The following is a 12,993-nucleotide window of genomic DNA, read 5'->3' on the forward strand; positions in this document are numbered from 1 at the left end:
ATGACATGGAGCGACTTCTTGGCCAGGTTCAGGGCCGAGTTTGCACCAGTGATTGAGGTACAACAGCTAGCATGGGATTTCCAGGACCTCCAGCAGACTACTGAGACGGTGGCTGAGATCACCGCGAAGTTCAGGGAGAGGCCCTTCTTGTTCCGCAGTATGTGGCGGACGAGGAGATGAAGAAGGCTTGGTACCATGAGATGTTGAGGAGCGACATCATGCAGTTTGTGAGCATGTCCATCTGCAAGACGCTGGAGGACATGATCGCTCGAGCCAGGGAGAGGGAGATCGACTTAGAGGCAAAGAGGAAGAGGAAGCCAGACGAGGTTCATACATCTGTGGGATCGGGCAAGAGGCCCAAGGTATCGGATTCTAGATTGAGGGGTCATCAGGACCGTAGCCGTCGCGGCAGGTGCAGCACGACGCACGAGGGTACGTGTAGGATTGGCAGTGGTGGTGATTTTGGCTGCTTCAAGTGTGGCCGGATCGGTCATTATAGCAGGGATTGTACTGCTACCACCACCCAGGGATCAGACTTGATATGCTTCCATTGTAGTCAGCGGGGCCACAAGAAGGCCCAATGTCCGAGTTTGGCTGCAGCGGGACAGGTGATGGCACCTGCCCCTGCGACATTGAGGATCACCGATGGTCGTCATGTCCGGGCAGAGATGCTTGCGGCGAGGAGCCGGGCTTTCTAGTTGACTACAGAGGAGGTGCGAGCAGCTTCCGATTTTGCAGGTATGTATCTTTTGCTTTCCTGTCAGTTTTTATTTATGATTTTATTGCTATTGTATTGCATCAGTATGATTAAGTGTATCTTGGAGATATGTTTTCTGCTTATGTTTGGATTATACGCCATCTACATACCATGAATCTTAGAGTAGTAGTGTGAGGTCATCTCCTTATATAGAGGGTTCCCAGGATGCGGTAGCTGTAGCAAGTGTGATTGGAACTCAGAAAATGTTACGTTAGTCTTCAAGAGCGGTACTAATTTAGTATTGGTTAGTTTCGGAACACTAACAAGTGGTAAGCGTTGGTTTCCAATAGATTATCATTGGATGGTAAGAAGGATTGGGGATCCTTCCAGTCTTGTGTGCTGTAAGATTTTAGTTGAATCAAAGTGGGGGAGAATCGTTCAGGTATTCACGAACAAAAGTACGTGCGAAACTAGGATGAGTTCGCATTCCTGTTGGGGAGGAAGACGGCCTAAGTGGCTATTTGGGTCGAGGAGTGTGTGAGTTGGGAGTTTAGGAAACTTCCCAACGTTGGGTTCGCTTCTTCTTGGTGTTTGATAGCTGGTATTGGGAAACCATGTAGGGGAATTCTCGTCAGGACGCGAGTTCAGTCAGGATGTTAGGCCGTGTGTGTGCTCGACGTGGACGTGTTCGGAATGGTAATTAGCGGTAAGACCATGGTCAGTGGTTGAGTTAGCGTGGGAAGTGTTGTAAGACTGCGAGATAGCCGTAACATTCATGAGCAGCCATATAGCATGGAAAGTATAGTATGACTGTGGTGCAGACGTAGCATTCTTCATGTGGTCAGATAATGTGAGAAAGTGTTGTGAGACTACGGAATAAGCCGTAGCATTCACAGATTTAGTCGGATAAGTTAGGCCAGGGTGGTTCGGTTCGTAGGATTATGGAAAGGCCAAAGCAGGATCGGAATCAGGAAATGATAGGTCGATGGGATTCGAGGTGGAGTTGGACCTGAGTAGCCCTAGATAGGTGAGACCTGTGGGCAAGGCCGTTACATGATACGGTTTGGGTGAGACCCGTGGGCGAGGCCCGTGTGCTTATAGCAATGCAGGTGGGACCTGGCAGAGTCCGTTAGGTCAAGGTATGGGATCGTGGATCCCGGGAGTTATGGAGCTAGAAGTGGCAAGGTGGATAGGGAAGTTACGATTGCCGAAGTTTTCTTTGGAAGTCGTTGGGAGCGACTGAGAGGGTATTCTTTGGTTCAGCAACCGGGTGGGATCCGATATTTCCAGGTAGTTGACAGATAAGTTGGGACCTGGGAGGTCTCGGCTCATTTGGACAGTGGATAAGAGTCAACAGGATGTTCGAGAAGAAGTAGTGATGTGAGGATTCTTGTATGGAGTAGCTTGCTCATCGGAAGAGATAAGTCACTTGCAGCAGGATTAAATAATCTCAGAGTAATTGATTTGACCCTGTTGCACAGCTCTCGTCTGAGTCTAACTGTTTCAGGGATGAATCTTCTACTCGAAGGATTATCTGAGCCTTCTGTCAAGTATAGGTATTCTACAGCTGGTTGTGGACATGGATTTTGTTTCTGATGGTAGTATCGAGATAATCAGGGATGGAAGTGTGCATTTGGCCGGTCAATCGAGGAAGACTAAGCATGGCAAAGCTCAGCCTGGGTGGTCTGTTAGGAAGTCAGACCAATACGGATTTTCGACTTCAGAGAGGTGAAAGGGCTTCTTTCGGAGGCTCAGGGTGGTTTTCTTCGGGATAGAAGTTCGGTTTGGGGTTCCGGTTGTCTTGAGAAGATTGATTACGCGTGGAATCATAGGTTGCGTTCCTCAGATCATTAGTTTGGACAAGGGTGTTAGTAAGGAGATATTTCGAGGACGAAATCTAATTTAAGTGGGGGATAGTTGTAACACCCAGTTTTGAAAGTGTTCGATTGTGTCTTCGGAGGCCAAGGGTATAATCGCAATCTGATGATTCGGTCTTTTATGGGTTTCTGGTTTTACTCGGAAGGTTATAAGGATTGGGTGTGTTGTTAGGAGCGTAGGGTTTCTCGCCACCTTTTCGTGGATATAAATTTCGTTGGAAACGGACTTAGAATGAAGAAGTTATGGTCAAACTAAGATTAGGGTTTTAGGGGTTACATGAGTATGTGGGGCGTACTCATAGAGAACGCGGGGCGTAGAAGGATACATGATCGTGGGTGGTAAGTGAGTACGTCAGGCGTACAAATAGGTACGCAGGGCGTACTCCATTTAGACCACAACCCTCATTTTAGGGCAAGGTACTATATAAGGAACATAATGCCTTGAAGACCAGCCTCCATCTCACCCTAAAGAAGCTACTACGAAACCCTAATCCTCCCTTGAGTGTTCTTAGAGCTTAGAAGGCCATTAGAGAGCATTTTGGTGTTTTGGATCCATTATCCAAGGAAGTGAAGAGCAAAGCAATGTGGTGGTTCAAAGGAGAAGTTGTAGATCTGGGATTGTTGCTCCATTTCTGACCTTATTGACGTATAAAGTCTTGAACTTGCCTCTTGAATGCTTAGATCTATCGTGTTGAATTTTTGGACCTTTTTGGTGTAACATCCCGACTCCCATGTATGAATTCCAAGAATTTTTATTCATCATTTAAGACCTACTCGACGAGCTGGAGGCCCTAACTTGTCGTATAGAAACAGATTAGGCCGCGTGGTTTATGGGACCTACTTAACGAGTTGGAGGACCCCAACTCGACGAGCAGGAGCTCAATGGGAAAACCCTAATTTTTAGGGTTTGCACCATATTTAAAGGACTTAACCCGCATTCTTTGGCCTCCCTTATCACCTCATTGCCTAGAGAAGGAAACCCTAGCTGTGCTTCATTACTTCCTTGTGTGTATGTGAGCCTAGAAGTCATTTTTGTGCTCTTTTGGAAGGATTTTGAAGCTTGAAGAGGTTGGTGCAAATGAAGAAGCAGTAGATCCGACATCTACTCTGTGTTAGCAACCATTTGGAGGTAAAAAGTCTTTACCTTGGCTTTCCATTTCTTAGATCTTCCCTTATGCAAGAATATGGTCATTTCTAGTGCAAAATGGAGTCACTCTCAGATTTGAGCTTGTCATGAGGACATGGTCTCAGATCTGGACTCCTCTAGGCCCCATGGACATAAAGTTGTCAACTTTATCTAGTCTTGGCCCTTCTCCATGCCCTAAACCTCTTTCTAAGCTTAGTTATGGGTGTTTTAGCCTCTTCAGACTTTGCATGCATGTAAAGTTGGCAACTTTACGTGGTAACTACACCCTAGGAGGTTAGATCTACAGTTTAGAGCCTTGGGTTCGCATAAAAGCATCTGAATGAGAAAAGGGCTGAAGGAACTTGACGAGTTGCTTAGCCAACTCGACGAGTTGGATAAGGGTTTTCCCGCTTTCTGGATTCTGAGTGAACTCGGTGAGTTGCTTAGTTAATTCGACGAGTGGGTTAAGGTTTTTCCGATCTTATGGACACAATATGGACTCGACGAGTTGTTTTGTAACTCAGCGAGTTGACTTGAGTTTTCACGGTTTCTGAGTTCTGAAGGAACTCGACGAGTCCGTAGGCTGCACTCGACGAGTTGGGTCAACATGGACTGTTGACCTTGACCGTTGGCTTTGAATTTGACTTTGACCAAGGTTGACCATGTTTGACTTCTAGGGGTATTTTGGTAATTTGGGATTTTGATGGAATTAGTCACATAGTGGTTGCAGGCGGTTGAGTTCGGAGCTGTGATTAGGAGTTGGATATTGTCACTACAACACTACTTGTGAGGTGAGTTTTCCTCACTATACTTAAGGGTCGAAGGCACCAAGGTCGGCCCTTTGGATTGTTATCCTGCTTTGTTATTAGTGAGATCTGTTAGATCGGTATCCCGGTAGATAGGATGTTTATATGTGGTTATGGTCGGTTGGATCGGTATCCTAGTAGATGGGATGTTGCTATGTTTAGTGATCTGTAGATCGGTTTGACTGTCTGTTGACTGTTATGTAATTATCTGATATATGTGCACATGATTGATTGGTGGTTGAGGCTTTCTACTTTGTGCGAGAGCCAGCAGACCAGGGAATTCCAACCCGATGGTTGTGGGCTGAGAGTATTCCATCCCGAGGATGATTGGACTCATAGTATGTGGGCATTCCAACCCGATGGTTGTGGGCCGAGGGTATACCATCCCGAGGATGATTGGACCCATAGTATGTTGGCATTCCAACCTGATGGTTGAGGGCCTGGGGCATTCAAACCCGATGGTTGATTGGGTCCATAGTATGTTGTTATTATATGTTTGTTATTTGTTGTGAGGGTATTTTGGGGGAACTCACTAAGCTTCGGGCTTACAGTTGTTGATTTTGTTTCAGGTACTTCAGATGATCATGGGAAGGTGAAGGCTTGATCGTGCACCTCCTCACATTTTATGACTTTGATTTCTGGGATTCTCTGATATGAAACTATTTTGAAAACATTTTGTAATAACTAATGGTTTTTGAATACTTGAAAAAGTTTTAAATTGTGCTTGAATTTTATGGATGTTACATTTGGTCCCAAGAATGGAGCTTTATGGTTCCAAATCCATTTCTAGGCTTAGGGTTGCCACCCTTAGTGCTATATGAGTCCCAAGAACAGAAAAGTCTCCATCTTGAAGGTCTTAATGGGTTCATGCAAGAGTTAAGACCATTTTCATGGAAGTAGGATACCATTTTTGGAGTTTGGGTTTGTTTGGGACATGCAAATTTACAAAGTCAGTGACTTTATGGGTTTAGACATCGAGTAGAGCTCAAGTTTGTGATTTGGTCCCTTGGTTTGAAGCATTAACTGCTTAATAGCAAAAAGAGCTTAACATGGGAGTATGTTGGGCGTTCAACCTGGAACGCGCAACGTACTTGTCACGAACCTAGTACGCCCTGCGTACTAAGTCAGAGTGGGTTTCGCACAAGTGGGCCTTGGTTTGGGCCATTCATTGGACTTGGCTACTTTAGGCCTTAGTGGGCCATCTGGAATTAGATATTTGGACTAGAGAAGCATTAGTGAGCCTTTGGCTGAGGCCCATGTGAAGGGATTGGGCCCAATTGGAAATTGGGCCATATATTGGGCCTTGTAAGAGTGTTTACCTTTTTGGGCCAAGGGTTGAGTAGAGTCCATCTTTGGACAAGAGTATGTGAGGGGTAGAATGGTCTTTTACCCCAGTGAGGACTTATGGTTAAGTTATGAGAATCCCGAACTTAATTAGTTTATATGATGACTAGCAGCTCGAGGAGCCGAAGGATCAGCAGTTCGGGGATTTGCCAGCTAGCAGCCAGGGGATTATCCGTGAGATTCAGCTTTGCGAGGTGAGTCTCCTCCTGTAGGGACGGGTCAAAGGCACCAATCTCGGCCCGTACATATGATTGTATGTTTTTCGGACCAAGGTCTGATGTCGGGCGGTGCCCGAGGAATGTTTATATGTGAGCTTCCGGTCTACGGTTCGATGCCGGGTGGTACCCGATGAATATGTGCATGTTGATTATACTTGTTGCCTGTGTGATACTTGTATGTGCCTGGTAGGGAGGTGAGTGTGGGCGGGGTCCTATATCTCATCACTAGTTGAGTATGGACGGGGTTCTATATCTCATCATTATTAGAGCAGGGGCGGGGCCCAAGATAGGCGAGGCCTTAGGACTGGAGCATATAGTATTGTGTATGATTCTTTATGTGCTAGTGTGATTATATGATATAGTTTGTATGTGTATAGCGGGCGAGGCCCAGAGACAGGCGGGGCCTGGAAGAAACAGATTTGTATACCGAGTGGGGCTCGATGCCACATGGGGCCTGATGTCGGGCGGGGCCCGAGGAAGGGGCGGTGGCCCAGTATATGTGTTATGTGTATGGTATGTGGTAGTATGGAGAACTCACTAAGCTTCGTGCTTACGGTTTTCAGTTTTGGTTTCGGGTACCTCCAGTCGCAGAGAGAAGAGCTCGAGATGACTGCATAGTACACACCATGATGTTTTAGCTTGGGATGTTTACTTTGATAATAATGTTTTGAAATACCTTGACTCATGTTTTGATGAAATGGTTTAATACCTATGGTTTTATTTAATGGTTTAAAAGGAAATTTTTGGTCATGATTTTTGGGATGTTACACAATATGTAAACTAATTGTGGTGATGTATGCTTGATCAATGGGATAGACTACCCTCTCAAGCATTTTATCGAATACACGTAATGCATATCTTATCTCCCCTTTTTTCTACCACTTGTAGTGGAGTATCAGAACCATGCACACCATATATATCCTTCTAAATTATTCAATTAAGCAAATAGAGGAAAATGTACAGAGATGGATGATATTTGTAATAAGGAGATAAGAAAAATATTCCCTTGGTTTGGTGCGATTTAGTGAGGAGCTCTCTTGAAGATTGTTTCGTGCGTGTCACCTGTTAATTGTTTAAACCAAAAGCCTTAGGAGTGAGCTTGTAACGCCCGGTTCCTGGTATGTATTTTAATAAGAGTTATTCATATTTGCAAAGGGACTCGACGAGTTGGAGGCCCCAAACTCGTCAAGTAGGAATGGGATATTTTCTTGGATGCGGGACTTGAAGTCTACTCGACGAATCGAGAAGCCTCGAATCGACGAGTAGGTCTGCTAGAGTGAAACCCTAATTTTTAGGGTTTGCACCATATTTAAACACTTTATATGGCCTAAACTACAGCCTCTATCACCTCCAGACCTTAGTCACGGCACCCTAACCCATTGTGAGTGTTCTTGAGCCATTGTTGTGTGTTCTTGGTGATTTTGAAGCTTGAGAAGGAAGAGGAAGCTTGGGGGTTCAAGAGGAAATAAGTAGATCCAGAGTTTGTGCTCCATTTCCAGTTCATTTGAGGTATAAAGTCTATACCTTGTCTATTGGTTTGCTAGATCTTTTCATGGGGTAGTTTAGGGCTTTTGGAGCATAATATGGAACCATTCATGGATGCAAGCATGTTTTGGGGTATTAACTTCAGATCCAGAGTGTTTGAGGGACTCCATGGCATAAAGGTGTCAGCTTTATGGCCATGGGAGTCCCATGCATCATATAAACCACTTTTTAGGGCCTTTTGAGCTAGATAACCCATGCATGAACGTAAAGTTTGTAACTTTACGTGTTACATCGACCCTAGGAGGCCAGATCTACGTTTTGGATGCATTAAGCCCGATTAAAATCAACTGGATAGATTTAGACTTTTGGGGACTCGACGAGTTGTTCATACGACTCGGCGAGTTGGTTCGTGGTTCCCTAACCTTTTCTGTTACTGAGAAAACTCGTTGAGTCCAGAAGATGACTCAGCGAGTTGGCCATGGTTTGAGTTACGAGAGTTGAGGAACTCAGCGAGTGCAAGGCGGGACTCGGAGAGTTGTGGGTAAAAAGTCCCGACTATGCTTTGAGGATGAACTCGACGAGTTCATGAAAGGACTCGATGAGTAGGATCAGGATTTTAGGGTTTTATGGATTATGGAACTCGACGAGTTGATGGACCAACTCGGCGAGTTGAGTCAACCAGGATGTTGACTTTGACTTTGACCATTGTACAGAGTTGACCCTTGGAGGGGTTATGAGTATGAAAAAGTAGTTAAAGGAGATAATTATGTGTAGGAGTTGGAGAGGAGTTGACCCAGGAGCCGAGGACAGTTCAGCAACTTCACGGTATTGAGGTGAATTACCTTCCAGTAGAAGTGGGTCTAAGGCACCAATGCCGGCCCACTAGTAAGAGTTATAGTAGAGATGATTGTATTTGTGATAATTATCAGGTATGTCACTATCTGTTATGATTTATGTGCTAGTATGCTATGATGTTATGTGATAGTGGTAGGAGGGGTAGGATAGACCCCAATACCGGTCGATAGGGCCGAAGGGGTATGCCGGCACCCGGATAAGCTAGGCAGTATATGACTTATGTGTTAATGCACTAGGATGTTATGTGGTAGAAGTAGGGGTGAAATAGTCCCCGGTACCGGTCGACAGGACTGAAGGGGTAGGCCAGCACCCTGATATGCTAGGCTAGGTACCGGTCGACAGGACTGAAGGGGTAGGCCAGCACCCTGATATGCTAGGCTAGGTACCAGTCGACATGACTGAAGGGGTAGGCCAACAACCTGATATGCTAGGCTAGGTACCGGTCGACAAGACCGAAGGGGTAGGCCAGCACCATGATATGCTAGGCTAGGGACCAGTCGACAGGACCGAAAGGGGTAGGTCAGCACCCTGATATGCTAGGCAGTGACCGGTTGAAAGAGACCGAAGGGGTAGCTAGTACCCGGATATGTTAGACAGTATGTGTTATGTATGGTATGTGGTATGATGGGGGGACTCACTAAGCTTTGTGTTTATGGTTTCAAGTTTTTGTTTCAGGTCCTTCTTCTTCGAAGGGAAAGGAGCCGGCACGGTAGCAGCGCATCACACACATGATTTTCCGCATATGAGATTCTTGGGATTTGTACTCTGACAATGTTGCTATATTATGACATGCTTTTGAGACTTATGATCTATGGTTTTATGAAATGAAGTAACTTGATGATGTTTTCTACAAATTGTTTTATTAATCGTTATATTAAAAATGAAATTTTTGGTCATGATTTTTGGGATGTTACAGAGCTTGTCAGAACTCAATTTATTCATCTGGTCGTCTCAGACTCCGCTATTGTTGACATTATTACTCATTTTTTACTCTTTTACAAATCAATGCCCAAAAGAAATACCATTCGATGGTTATGGGGTTACCAATTGAGGCAACGACATATACATTTAGGTTAAGACAATTAACATTTGGCCAAGAATAGAAACAATGATCGAGTTTTTTGTGTGGTTTTTACTGGAGCAGTCGTATGTTCGTTGCAGTGTCGATTAGTGGTTGTGAATACAGTAACAAGTTTCGAGAGCTTAAGATGGGAAGTAAAATTAGAACTGGGGTAATTTGGGGTTTAATCCAAAGGCTTTTGATGTAAGGATCTAGCGAGAAGAAGTTTTGATGTTTATACCCATTGAGGGATTCAACTTGTTTAAAACCATCTCGCTCTGACCTTTTCCCCTTTCAACGGAGAGATAAAGTGTGGTGGTAAAAAACGTTGATTTGTCCACTGAAAGCTGCTAAAATAGGTCACAGTGATTGAAAAAACAGGTTTCTTCCAACCTTATTCCCATATAAAGCAACAAAATAACTTTAGAGACTGAATCGACGAACCTTGGAAACATTATAGGGCATTTGTGTCATTTTCCTTTTATATAACTATACCACCTCATAATATATGGAGTACCACATATAATTAAAGTAGAGGTGCTCAAAACTAAATACACTATAAGTTTTGGATATTGAAAAAATAATATTATTTTATGATATTTGTATATGTATCCAATATTTCGGATACTAGATTCCTTAATTTTTTTTATCAATACATTTTAGTTAATCCCAAAAAACAAAACAACATTTAGGTTGTGTTTGACACAACACAGCTAACCGATAAGCTAGTTTATTTTTTGATTTTATTTTTTTTTAAATTGTCATTTTTGTCAAACCAAAAAATAGCTTATAAGGTAGCTTTTTAAAAAACTGTTTGACTAGTTTTTCAAGAGCTTTTTAAATTTTTTCCAAATATACCCGTAATTAATTATAAAAATCATATTTTTCTAAATGCCCTTTTATGTCATTTTATATCTTCCAGCTAGCTTATCGGCTAATTTTTACCAAACACAATTTTTTATCAGCTAGCTTATAAGCTACCAACTAACTTTTTCGCTAACAACTAGTTTTAAAGCTATCAACTAGCTTTTCATTTAACAGCTAATACGTCAAACATAGCCTTAACCAATAACCATATTAAAAACTTCTTAATTTTTGGATAAACCATTCCAAACCAAAAAGAAAAAAAGAGTATGTTAAGTAGGAAATAACTCAAAACAAAGCTATTTATGCCTCGTGCCTTCGTGAGTAGTTATTTGTGGCTTTGGGGAATAGGTGTAGTGTTATCCTAAACTTAGAAGCATAGAAGTCTTTCTAATTTATAAGTAATTAATATGGTCTATAAGACTATAGGGAGTCGGTTGCCAAATTCACTCGCCAAAGGGTCGTTATGCACTTGGAACAGCGCCCTCTAATGCTCGCTAGGGGACTCGCTAACGATGCCTCGCTACGAGTGTAACGAGACGAGAGAGAAATGATTGCTTTCATTTGATTGGTTGCAAGGGCTATGACAGGGTCCACCATTTTCCAAACAAATTTTTCCTTATTTTCTATAAAAAAAATTTCCAATTTCAAATTTTCAAATTTCAATCTGACACTTATAAATTAACATTACACTTTCAATATATTATACACACAGACTATCATACTTTCTCTCACAAATTGATTATTTTGTTTTATAAAAAAATGTCGGCATCGTCTTAATTTATCTGTAACTTTTTTAATTTAATAAGTAATGTTTTTGTTTTAAAAAATATAATTTATTTGATATTATTTGTTTGTAGTTTTAAAAAATAAAATTTATTTAATATTAATTGTTTGTGTTTAAAAAAATGTAATTTAATTAAATTTGAAAAAGAAAATAAAAAAAATAGAGTGCTGGGAGTTATACCAACCCTGTAAAATGCTAAGAATAAGGTGTTAGCGATGTAGCAGACAAATAGCACACATTTTTCTTAGCATATCGTCCAAATAGCACACATTTTTCTCCTATCTCCGCAAAACGTAGAGTTGCATTGGGTGAGAGGGAACATATTTTTAGTTTTTTTGTTCAACAATATCAAACAATTTTATTCTACTATTTTTTTAGTTTCACATGTAGTTAAACTCGTTCATTCAATGATGTTTTATTTTACTCCTCTCGTTATATTTAACCTTCAAATCTATATTAGTTTTTACTTTAATTTACTAGTATTTGTTTTAATTGTGTTTATTGTCATATGTTGATTTTATTTAACGTTGATGTTAAGTATTTTTAATTCTATAAATATTACACGTGCTTAGAAATAACAACTTAGACGAAAAGATTTTATAAAACATTTAACAAAAATAAGATAAACTGGTTAATTTAAAAAAAAAAAAAAAAAAAAAAAAAAAAAAAAAAAAAGACTTTAAAATTTTGTTAATTATTAGAGAAAATTAAAACAATATCTTTTTGTTTAAGAAAATTAATTGAAATATGATGTTAGAAAAAAAAAACTATATATAAGGATGATAATTAGTAACGTTGAGTACATGACTATACGGTAAATATAACTTTATTGTTTTTTTTAATGTTTACTTTACCATACAAGTAACGCCTGTTTTTCGAGTTTTAGTAAAGAATAGAAAAGAAAGGAAAAGAAAATAAAGATAAAAAAAGATAAAAATAAAAAAATAAAAAAAATAAATATGTATTTTTTGTTGGAGAAAAATGAAAGAAAAATTAAACTTTTTGTTATTTTTTCCAAATAAGTCTAAATTGGAAGAAAGATTAGGAGGGAAAATAATTCTTCAATTTCCTTCTACTTCATTCCTTTAATGAAACTCGGAAACATTAATTTATTTTACTTTATTTTCATTTACATCCATTTCGTTCGTAAATGTCTAGTTCCCAAGTTTTAGCAAAGAAAAGAAAAGAAATTAATAAAAATAAAGAGAAAAGAAGATAAAGAAAAGAAAAAGAAATTTATATTTTTTGTTTCCGAGTTGGAAAGAATTAAAAGGAAAATTAAAGATTTATTCTTTTTTTCCAAATCGGAAGTTTGGAAAGAAAGTTAGAAATAAATAATGATTCTTCCATTTCCTTCTACTTATTTCCTTTAATGAAACTTGGAAACATCATTTTCTTTTATTTTCTTTCCATTTTCTTTTCTTTCCCTCGCTAAGTTGAACCCGGAAGTTGAACTCAGAAACAATGTGTAAATATACACCATGTCACGTTATGTGATGTATGTGCAATATAAATGATATAGAATGCTCTACCGATAATTAATTTTTATGAAATCAAATCAACATCGGACTCAAAAGGTGGATCACTTAAAAAGATCACCATCACATTCTTCCTTAGCAACAATCGGATAAGGATGTCATGGGTCATGGGAATACATCAAAGGTAAAACTAAAATTGACGCTTAACTTTTGACTAAAAGAAAATGAGAAACATGTCCATCATTCATTTTGTGAAACTGTTAATGATCACATCCATTGTATACTCCTCATTTTAAGATCAGTATAATTGTTATTTTATTTTAATATAACTGATCCATATAGTAAAAATACTATAAGTATATTCATTGTATATATAAGACCGGTCTTGAGCACATG

Source organism: Lactuca virosa, chromosome 4 (genome assembly GCF_052849685.1).
Source record: "Lactuca virosa cultivar CGN04683 chromosome 4, Lactuca_virosa_CGN04683_v6, whole genome shotgun sequence".
Lineage (NCBI taxonomy): Eukaryota > Viridiplantae > Streptophyta > Magnoliopsida > Asterales > Asteraceae > Lactuca > Lactuca virosa.